An 11,657-nucleotide genomic window follows, 5' to 3' on the forward strand; every position below is an offset into this window, starting at 1 on the left:
TGAATGGCTGGATGGGGGGTTAGGATATGTGCAGTGTAATGTTGGGTGACCTCAAGTTGATGTAAGATAGAAGATTGGAGGCCAGCCAGGAATATGTTGGAATATTCATGTCTAGAGGTAACAAAGACATGAAGGTTTCATGGAATAAGAGGAACAGTAACAACATGAAAATGAAATTGTCTAAGTGATATTTTTCAGACTGAAGGAAGGCTTGCCATGGAGCTTCCCAGGGGTCAGTGTTGGGACCCTTGCTATTCCCTGATATATATTAATGATCTAGACCTAGAGAAGCTGATGCAGGGGCAGAGCTGGGCAATATTATCAAGGTCTTGTAGATGGAGCTGTTATGTGGTCAGAAGTTCATTTTAGGATTAAATACAGCACAGAGGTTGTGAACAGTCAGTCTCAGCTTTAGTTACCAGGGAAAGGGATGGAAATGGTGGTCAGGTTGGAGTGGGGACCGAAGACAGTTGCCTCGGTTGTCCTAACATTTAACTGGAGGAATTTTCTGCTCATCCAATACTGGCTGTTGGATAAGCAGTGTTGCAATTTAGAGAGACTGGAGGGGCCAAGAAAGTTGTTGGTGAGTTAGAGTTGGGTGTCATCAGTGTACTTGTGGAATCTGGCCTTTTTTCCACACGATGTTTCTGAAGGACAGCCTGTAGATGAGAAATAGGAGTGATACAAGGATAGATCCTTGGGAGACTCCAGATGCAATGGTGTAGGAATGGGAAGACAATGCACTGCAGGTGATTCAACAACAACACAGCAATTTTTATTTATATAGCACCTTTAACATAATAAAGCATCTCAAGGCATTTCACAAGAGCGTAATGAAGCAAACTTGAACATTGATCCACATAAGGCAATACTATGGAAGCTGGCCAAAGGCTTTGTCAAAAAGGTAGGCATCAAGGAGTGTCTTATAGGAGGAAAGAGAGGTAGCGAGGCAGAGAGTTTTAGGAAGGGAATTCCAGAGCTTAGGGCCTAAGCAGCTGAAGGCCTGACCACCAATGGTTGAGCAATTAAAATCGGAGGTGCTCAAGAAGCCAGAATTAGAGGAGTGCAGATATTACTGAGGATTGTGGGTTTGGAGGTGATTACAGAGATAGGGAGGAACAAGGCCCTGGAGGGATTTGAAAACAAGATCAGAATTTTAAAACCAATAGATTGCTTGACCAGGTGCCAACGCAGGTCAACAAGGACAGTGGTAATAGGAGAATGGGACATGCTACAAATTAAGTCAAGGGCAGCAGAGGTTCTGGTGACCTCAAATTTACAGAGGTTTGAGTGTTGGAGACCAGCCAGGAGTGCATGGTATAGTTGAGTCTCGAGGTAATGAAGGCATGGATGCGGGTTTCAGCAGCAGATGAGCTGAGGTAGAGTTGGAGTCAGGCAGTGTTATGGAAATTAGAGTAGCCAGTCTTAGTGATGGCATGGAACTGTGGTCAGAAGCTCATTTTGGGTCAATTATGACACCAAAGTTACAAATGGTCTGGTTCAACCTCAGACTGTCACCAGGGAGAGTTGGAGTCAATAGCTAGGGAATGGAGATTGTGCAGGGACTGAAGACAATGGCTTTGGTCTTCTCAATGTTTATTTGGAGGAAATTTAAGGATTCTCTGGCTACGTCTAGATATATAAGAATGAAACCAGGTGAGTGCAGTCCCGCCCAGCTGGGTTGAAAGGGAAAGTGGGCCTGAAGCATCGTGAGATGTGGTGCATTCCACTACATCATATTTGCTCACCACCATTGCAGTCTCATCTCATGTCTTTGAACCAGATATTTCAGTGGCATGGTTCATGTCAGGAGCATGTAGGGTGCAAAAAACTATTTACAGTCTGGCAGTTTCTCACTACCTAGTAATCTATTTAGCAAAACAGTTGAGTAGCATTTGTCAACTAACAGATTTGGAGAAAAGGAGCAGCTGGTGGAGAAACTCTGCAAAGAAGAAAAACAGCAATGGTGAAAATGAGTGAGGCCATGGGAATGATAGCCTGCACTTAATATAAAGAGCCTGGGAGCAGGTGAAGCATGAATGGAAAGGCGAAAGATGGCAGTTTGGTGATTCATACAGAGCACAGCATGTTGAGTTGAATGGGGAAGGAGGGAAGACAAAAAGAAATGAGTGGATGGAATTGAAGACAGCTGGAAGGATTGCTCTACATTGCAGGTATCTCGCGACCATCTAAGTTCGGAAACAGCAAGCTCGCAGTTCTTTAAGAGTCCTGACTTGTAGCATGATACCGCTGAATGAATTAAGTCAACAGCCAAGCAACCTACACTGCCATTGTAGTCCCGTCTTCTTCAGGCAAAGTGTGCTGCCACTATTTTGAAAAGTCTGCCAAAAACAGGGAAGTGCAGGAAGATCCTTTGTTCATCAGTAACGATGCTGCCATCTTGGAAACCTGTAATCTCTTAAAGCTGTACACACACTTTTTAAGGTCATCAAAAATGGATTGCAGTTCCACACTTCCAGCTCCACTGGGATTCAGTCACGGTCCAGACCAGTCACACAATTGGAGTCTTCAGAGGAGGAGATTTTTAAGATGCAGCGTTGCTCCAGACTTCATAAAAAATTCTGCAGACCTGCAAGTTAGAGGCTGTCTTACCCTGGACAAGGCAATCCAGCTGCTTAGACTGAGCTATGTGAACAATACGGGATCATCTTGAGAGCGCTTCATGGGTAGGAACCAACCCTCAATCCACCATATCAAGTCACAAAAACACATGGACCACGCAAGTCAGGGAAAGCGACCCCAGAACCACCCAACAGAGCGACCTTGCCAGCGCTGCAGTGCAAAACGCCCTCAAGTACTGCGCAATTTCCTCCACTGCAACAGATAAGGACACTTTGGTAAACTGTGCAAGTCAAAACCCCAGCACCACACAGACATCCCAAAGGTAATCCACAACCGAAGACCCAGAAGACACACAGCCAAGCTCCTTTGGGGTCGTCAGAGAACACGGCTCTTCTTTTGGAATGCTGACATCCTGGTAAGTAGTCATCCAACAAATTTTAAATTAGATTCAGGTGCCAGCGTGACAGTCCTGTCAGTTCTGTCAGAACATGGCTCGAAGGCCTTTGGATTCGAATGATGGAACTCCACTATATGCAGTGGGAGGGATTTGACTCCCAGTCATCGGCATGAACCTTGAATTACTGAGGTTTGGTGACAAACATATCTTTGAGCTGATGCATGTCATCCGTAATCAGCCTTTCTCTCTTCTGAGCAGAGATGCCTGTGTGGCTCTCAATCTTCCACAACTGGAGGAAGATGTCAAGACTACCACAGCCGTTAGACGGCCAGAATAGCATGATCCTGAGTCCGCAAACACTAAAGAGTATTCAGACACTGATTTCACCCATGATCTCTCTTATTTTGTGGAGCAGGTCCATTATCATTCCAAGTCCCGGAAAGTCGCCAGTGGTCAGACCAATCTCCCACACACGAGATTACCATAGCACCTCCGGTGCAAGTGGTACCAGAGAAGGATCAACAGTCTGAGGTGCCTCTACCTCCAACTGCAATGGTGCAGTCAGTAGACACACCAACCATTGCGCACGCACAGCAACTTCCAGCCAGCATGGAACCTGATAGCAGACAGCATCAACAACAAAAAACAGAGGTAAGCATGCTACTCAGTCCTCTCCTTGCTACAGGAACGCTCTTTCTCAGCATCAGCGAGCTTCCAGGTGGCCTAAACGGAGAAGGAAAAAGAAAACACACCGCCAAGTAGACAAATACCATTTTCATCCACACCGCAAGAAACAGTCAAGAGTAACAACAACCATACACTGCCAAGCCAGCAACCAGGCATGGTTTAACATCAAGCAATGGAAGAAACAGATGAAACCATACCCAAACACCAGCACAACCTCCAAACCAACAACAAGAACAAACAACATCAGAGCCTACCACTCTCACAACAGAAGGACAAAGGAGATGTGGAAGGGTTATAAGGCCCCCAGACCGCCTGGACCACTAACTTCAATGACTCAAAGGGGGGAGATGGAGTAATGAGAATGTTGTTAATATTAATACTGTAATAGCAAACATGTTAGAATAACATTAAGGTTGTAGCAATAAGGTTAATACACAAGACTTATAACAATGTAAGACTTGAAGTATATCCATTTGACTCGGGGGTGGTGTAGTAGTAGGGTCTGGTACATAAAGGGTTAATGTAGGACTGAGTACAGCACTGCCCACATAGTGATGCAAGAAGGGCACCCAGAGCCAGGGTCAATCCAGAGATGGACAGAGTTGGGTAAAGACCTAGACTGGAGTCAGCTCCATACCTGTACCCTCCACTGTAAGTATGTACATAGTTATGAGTTACTAATAAAGACTTGCGTTAATATACTCAAGCATATGTAACCTAATTCATGGTGTCTGACTAGGCCAATTTTCTCTGGAGCTGAGAGAAATGAGAGGTGATCTAATGGAAACATACAAAATTCTTAGGCGTTTGGCAAGGTGCTGAAAATTCCCCCCTCCCCCTGTTGGAGAATCCAGAACATGGGGTCATGGTCTCAGAATAAAGAGTTGACTATTTAGGACTGAGATGAGGAGGAATTTATTCACTCAGAGGGTTGTGAATCTTTGGAATTCTCTATCTCAGAAACTTGTGGATGCTCAGTCATTGAGTATATTCAAGATAGAGGTCAATTGATTTTTGAGCCCTAAGTAAACTATTGGATATACGGATACTTCAGGAAGGTGGAGTTGGGCTAGAAAATTAGGCATGATCTTGTTGAATGGTGAAGCTGTCTTGAAGGGCCAAATGGCCAGCTTCAGCTGCTTTTACTTATGTCATTATGCTTTGTTGTCATAAAATTGGCTACAACTTTTCAGGAATGGAATAATCAGATCATCTCATTTCTCAAGTATTAAAGACTCTTTATTAAACCACTTCTTCTTTAGAACTCTTTCCCCCCCATCCTTTTGCACCTTAGGGTGATGCATGTTTACATTGGGTGTGCAATTATTTGCATCTCCTTAGTATTAGTAGAGAACTCGTGAGCTATGGCAATCTAAGTATTCTATTGTATGCAAATATAATCTTCTCAATCCACAAGTGGTAAGAAACCAAAGTCACTTGGGAGGTTTGCAATGATTTAGAAAATCAACCTTAAAACATTGTTCTGGGATAGCAATGCACATTTTGGCACCAGTTAATGGAATCAAAATAGCAGAAGATTAGGGCACCATCTCACATAGATGCACATTAAAGCTGTGGCAAACAGAAAGGTGAAATATGTGTCTCACTGGTGGGAAGAGAAAATACATAGAGATAGTTATGCCCGAGCAGTCTATTGTATCTCCTAACATTCAACTATAGTGGAGGTTAAAAACAAAAAACTACTGCGGATGCTGGAAATCCAAAACAAAAACAGAATTACCTGGAAAAGCTCAGCAGGTCTGGCAGCATCGGCGGAGAAGAAAAGAGTCGACGTTTCGGGTCCACATGACCCTTCAACAGAACTGAAGTATAGTTAGGAGGGGGGTGAAATATAAGCTGGTTTAAGGTGGGGGGCGGGGGGGAGAGAAGTTGAGGGTGGGGTGGTTGTAGGGACAAGCAAGCAGTGATAGGAGCAGATATCAAAAGATGTCACAGACAAAAGGATCAAAGAGGTGTTGAAGGTGGTGATATTATCTAAGAAAAGTGCTAATTAAGAATGGATGGCAGGACACTCAAGGTACAGCTCTAGTGGGGGTGTGGTGGAAAGACTGAGAAGGTATTAGTTGTAGATTTAAAAATAATAGAAATAGATGGGAAAAGAAAAATCTATATAAATTATTGAAAAAAAAAAGCCCAACGCAAACTGAAGGAACAGCACCTCATCTTCTGACTAGGCACTTTACAGCCTTCCGGGCTGAATATTGAATTCAACAACATTAGATCTTAAACTCCCCCAACCCCCATCCCCACCCCGTTTCCTCCCCCTCCCTTTTGTTTTTTTTTTTTGTTTTGTTTTTTTTTCAATAATTTATATAGATTTTTCTTTTCCCACCTATTTCCATTATTTTTAAATCTACAACTAATACCTTTTCAGTCTTTCCACCCCACCCCCCACTAGAGCTGTACCTTGAGTGTCCTGCCATCCATTCTTAATTAGCACTTTTCTTAGATAATATCATCACCTTCAACACCTCTTTGATCCTTTTGTCTGTGACATCTTTTGATTATCTGCTCCTATCACTGCTTGCTTGTCCCAAAACCACCCCACCCTCAACGTCTCTCCCCCCGCCCCCCACCTTAAACCAGCTTATATTTCACCCCTCTCCTAACTATACTTCAGTTCTGTTGAAGGGTCGTGTGGACCCGAAATGTCGACTCTTTTCTTCTCCACCGATGCTGCCAGACCTGCTGAGTTTTTCCAGGTAATTCTGTTTTTGTTTATAGTGGAGGTTAGCTGTGCCTTAGAAGCAGGTAGTGAATGCATCAGCTGTCTTAGAAAAAAATTTACTGACAAAATAAATCAAATGGGGATCTTACCTTAAATACCCCATAGAAACAAAAGTTGAGAAAAACTTCATGCCTCCAAAATATACTGTGCAATAGTATCTGCTTTGGGAAACAGAAATAAATAAGGGTATTTTTATGACTGGAACTAAATGTGAAGCAGTGACATGCTTCTGTCTATAGCTTTTCCCTGGTATCACAGCAACACTTTTATTATTTTGGTAAATCCTGTTAAATAGTTACTAATTCTTCACAGCCTACATTCCTGCACAGTGGTAGAGGTGCTTTTCAGTAGATTTGTACCTGGCAGCATTACAAGAGGCTCTCATGCATTCATCTCTGAAGCTATAAAAGTGAAAGACTGTTGTTAAACTGAGAAATTGTGCCAGCCTTTTCATCCAGTGTGCCATGGATGAAACATTTAAATCAATCACTGTAGAAATCTTTTCGTTTTTAAATCCTAATTCCATTTGCGATGCACAAGGAAGGACAAAGAACTCAGCAAATATTCTCTCAACATTTTAGCAGAATATTTTCGGTGAGTGGGTCACACTTTGCAATTTCAGGTCAGGTTGCTGTATTTACAATAATTACGCACAGCAGCAGGTCCCACCTCTGCCAACTACAAGAATGCTTTTGTCTCTGCAGGAGAATTCTGGTGCAATATATTCACACCATCCCAACCTCAAAGTTCAAATAACACAGAAATGTGCATGTTAGCCTAGTGTATGAATGCCATTTTCCCTTTGACTATGCTCCACCACTGTGAAGTTTGATGCTTAAACTAGTCACAATATACTTCACACTCATTGTAACACTGAATATGTAGGAGAGTCGGGAATAGAAAATATGCACAAGGTTGCAATTGTGCTTCCCCCACCCCGCTAAAACCATTCCTTTTAGTGGAGGGAAAATAATGGGCTAGCATGCACAAATCATATAACCATGATGCATGTTTGCAAACTGTTCATCTGTTTAATTCTGTTTTCCGTCCCTCTTTATTACAGTACATTCTACCTTTTATCTCGATTTTTTTCATAAGGACATTAAAGAATTTATGGATTTGAAACAGAACAGGTAGTTCAGGTACATCTGAGTTGTGGTTATGTTACTGGACTAGTAATCCAGAGACCGCAAATTCAAATCCCACCCCAATAGTTTGAGAGTTAAGTTCAGTTTACAAATAAACCTGGAATAAAGAGGTAGTGTCAGTAAAAGTGACTATGAAGCTGTTGGATTGTCCTAAAATCCCAATTGATTTATGTGTTCTTTGGACAAAAAAATTTGCATCTTTATACAGTCTGACTGAATTACAGAGAATATACAGCCCAGAAACAGGCTATACTGCCCAACCAGCTCATGCCAGTGTTTATGCTACATTTGACATACCTAACAGAAAGGAAGACGTTTGCAGTTGTTGGAGGCAAATCAGGCCCAGGGCATGACTGCAGGAGTTCCATAGAGTAGTGGGGCTGTTCTCCAATTGTTGCATGTTATTCAGCACTGTCCTCTATTCAGATAAAATGAAACAGTCCATGTCCACATGCAGCAAGATATGGACAGCATTCAGGCTTGGGCTGATAAGTGGCAAATGGCATCTATGTGACATAAGCGCCAGACAGTGATAGCCCAGCCACCTTCCATTGATGTTTCATGGTATTACCATCACTGAGTTCCCCACAATCAACGTCCTAGGTGCCACCATTAATCAGAACCTCAACTGAAACAGTGCAATGGCTATTAGAGCAGGCCAGACGATGGGTGCAATGTTCATTATCTGCAGGACGCACTGCAGCAAATCACCACAACTTCTTTAGCAGCACCTCCAAAATCCATAACCCCCACAACCCAACAGGACAGAAGGAATAGATGCATAGGAACACTGTTGCGATCCCTGTAGTGACCAATAACTTTTAAAAAGAGATTAATTTCATAGCGACCAACGGAAATAAACCAAAGGACAGCAGTTCACATCTTAAGACTTTTACTGTAGCAAACAAGCTAAAATCAACCTAAACCAAACGATATTTAAGAGGCAACTAATACACCAAACTAAAGAAAAGATATTTTCACATTAGCTAACTAATGCAATCAAAATACATCTTACAATCCCTTTCGCTGAGCACTGCACTTCTGACTAATGTGTAGTATCACAAGAACAAATCCAAAGTTACTCCCAGCTCTCCAGAAGGCTCACTTCTACCTGCTGTGGTAGGTCAAAATCTCCAGTGTCCTTTGAAAGTTGTTCCACTCAGCCCGAGCCTTCCAGATTCAACAATCACCAGCAAGGCCCACTTCAGCAACTCCTTCTTTGTACCTCTAAAAGCCCTGTTCGTTCTGTCCCCTTCCTTTTGAGCAGAAAACCACCTCTCACAAACATCCTGCTATCTATTAATGTGAAACAGTCCTTTTCTGCTCTCCACAGCAGCAGCTGGTTTGTTCTTCCACACAGCAATAGTTACTTTGTCTCTCTCCCTGTGTCTCACAGCGCAACTGTCACAGAATCACAGAATTTTAACGGCACAGAAGGAGGCCATTCGGCCCATCGTGTCTGCACCGGCTCTCCAAATGAGCATTATGATCTCGTGCCATTGCACTGCCTTTTCCCCATGCACATTGTTTCTATTCAAATAATCATCTAATGCCCCCTTGAATGCCTTGATTGAACCTGCCTCCGCCACATTTCCAGGCAGTGCATTCCAGACTAAAACCACTCATTGTGAAGAAGCTTTTTCACACGTCACATTTGCTTCTTTTGAAAATCAATTTAAATCTGTGCCCTCTTGTTCTTGATCCTTTTGTGAGTGGGAACAGCTTCTCCCTGTGTACTCTGTCCAGCCCCCTCATGATTTTGAACATCTCTATCAAATCCCCCCTTAGTCTTCTTCTCTCCAAAGAGAACAGTTCCAACCTCTTCAATCTATCTTTGTAACTGAAGTTCCTCACCCCTAGAACCATTCTTGTAAAGCTCTTCTGCACTCTCTCCAATGTGTTCACATCCTTCCTATAATGTGGCGCCCAGAACTGTACACAATACTCCGGCTGAGGCCTAACAAGTATATTATATAAATTCAGCATAACCTCCTTGCTCTTTTACACTATGCCCCTATTAACAAAGCCCAGGATACTATATGCTTTATTAACTGCTCTCTCCACCCATCCTGCCATCTTCAATGATTTTTGCGCGTATACACCCAGGTCCTTCTGCTCCTGCACCCACTTCAACATTTCACCCCTTATTTTATATTGTCTGTCCATGTTCTTCCTACAAAAATGTACCTCACATTTCTCCGCATTGAACTTCATTTGCCACCTATCTGCCCTCTCCGCCAACATGTCTATGTCCTTTTGAAGTTCTCCACTGAGCTCCTCGCAGTTTATAACACTGCCAAGCTTTGTATCATCCGCAAACTTTGAAATCGTCCCCTGCACACCAAGATCTAGATCATTAGTATATATCAGGAAAAGCAAGGGTCCCAATACTGACCCCTGAGGAACTCCACTACAAACCTTCCTCCAGCCCAAAAAATATACATTGCCCATTACTCTATACTTCCTATTTTTCAGCTTTTTAATCCTTTATTTAATCATTTGAAGGTCTACAGCTCCCTGAGGCAGTTGTCTGCCTTCAGGGGGCGCTCTCTCACAGCACTCAACTGTGTCCACGATGACGTCATCGCCTGCCTTCTTCCCGCCTCCACCCCAGCAGCGCTGAGCATTTCAGCGTAATGGCCAGCCAGCGGTAAATTGTGGTCAAGGGCCGATCGCTGTCGGCGGTTCGTTTCTCGACCACGGTCGAGGGCCGATCACATGCGCGCGCCTGCCAAAGTTAAAATTCAAGCCACGATTTCCCCTTTAGAAAACCATGCTGGATCTTCCTAATCAACCCATGTTTTCCATGTGACTACTAATTCTAGCCCGATAATTGTTTCTAGAATCTTGCCCGTGGTGGAAGTTAAACTAACTTGTCTGTAATCGCTGGGTTTATCCTAACAATTTTTTGTGAACAAGTAATGTTTGTAATTCTCCAGTCCCTTGGCACCTCCCCTGAGTCTAGGGAAGACTGAAAAATTATGACAACTGCCCCTGCAATTTCTACTCTCACTTCCTTCAATATCCGTGGATGCATCCTATCCGGTCCTGGTGCCCTGTCAACTTTAAGTACTGACAGCCTATTCAACACTTCCTCCTAATCAATTTTGAACCCTTCTAGTGACTGAGTTTCCTTGTCTGTCACCATGGCCTAGGTAACATCTACCTCCTTGGTAAAGACAGATACAAAGTATTCATTTAATACCTCAGTCATGGCCCCTTTGCCCATGTGTAAATTCCCTTTTAGGTCCCTAATTGGCCCTACTCCTTTTACTGCCCTTTTACTATTTATATGCCTTTAGAAGACTTTAGGATTCCCCTTTATGTTGGCTGCCAGTCTTTTCTCATAATCCCTCTTTGTTTCTCTAATATGCTTTTTCACCTCCCCTCTGAACCTTCTGTATTCCTCTTGGTTCTCAATTGTATTTTCTACCTGCCACCTGTCATAAGTACACTTTTTCCTCTTAATCTTAATTTCTATCCCTTTACTGTGAGTCATTGTGAAAATGCATGGGAACTGTCACTTGATATTGCAACAGGTTTCTGTTTGAGTTTCTCTCCCATGACTACCAGGTCACACAGGCCTGTCTCCAAGGGGAAGTGTTTAGTATAATCTCACAAACTCCCTTTCCAGAACATTCTGTTTCACATTAGGTTAATGGAAACATTTTAAAACATAACTATGTAGTAAAGCGCAGCACTCACAACAACATGATCACTTCCTGGGTGACAAGGGCTACCTGGTGATGGCATGGCTCATGAATCTAGTGTGCAACCCCCACAGACATGGGCAGCATGCATTCAATAGAAGCCATGGTACCATACAAAAAATGATGGAGCAGATCATTGGCATACTTGAAGAACACTTCGGTGCCTGGACAACTTTGGAAGAGCCCTGCAGTACTTACCATAGTTGATGCCAAGATTCATGGTAGCCTGCTTCAAGCTGCACAACCTTGCCATCAAGAAGGATAGCCCTTGCAACAAGGTACACAGAGATCAGCTAAGAAGCAGCAGGAGGAGGAGGAAGAGGAAGAGAAATGGAGGAGGCAAACTAGACAGATACTTACTCGTTGGGCTGTCCACAAACAAC

The sequence above is a fragment of the Cetorhinus maximus genome, chromosome 3, assembly GCF_964194155.1.
Source record: "Cetorhinus maximus chromosome 3, sCetMax3.hap1.1, whole genome shotgun sequence".
NCBI classification, from domain to species: Eukaryota; Metazoa; Chordata; class Chondrichthyes; order Lamniformes; family Cetorhinidae; genus Cetorhinus; species Cetorhinus maximus.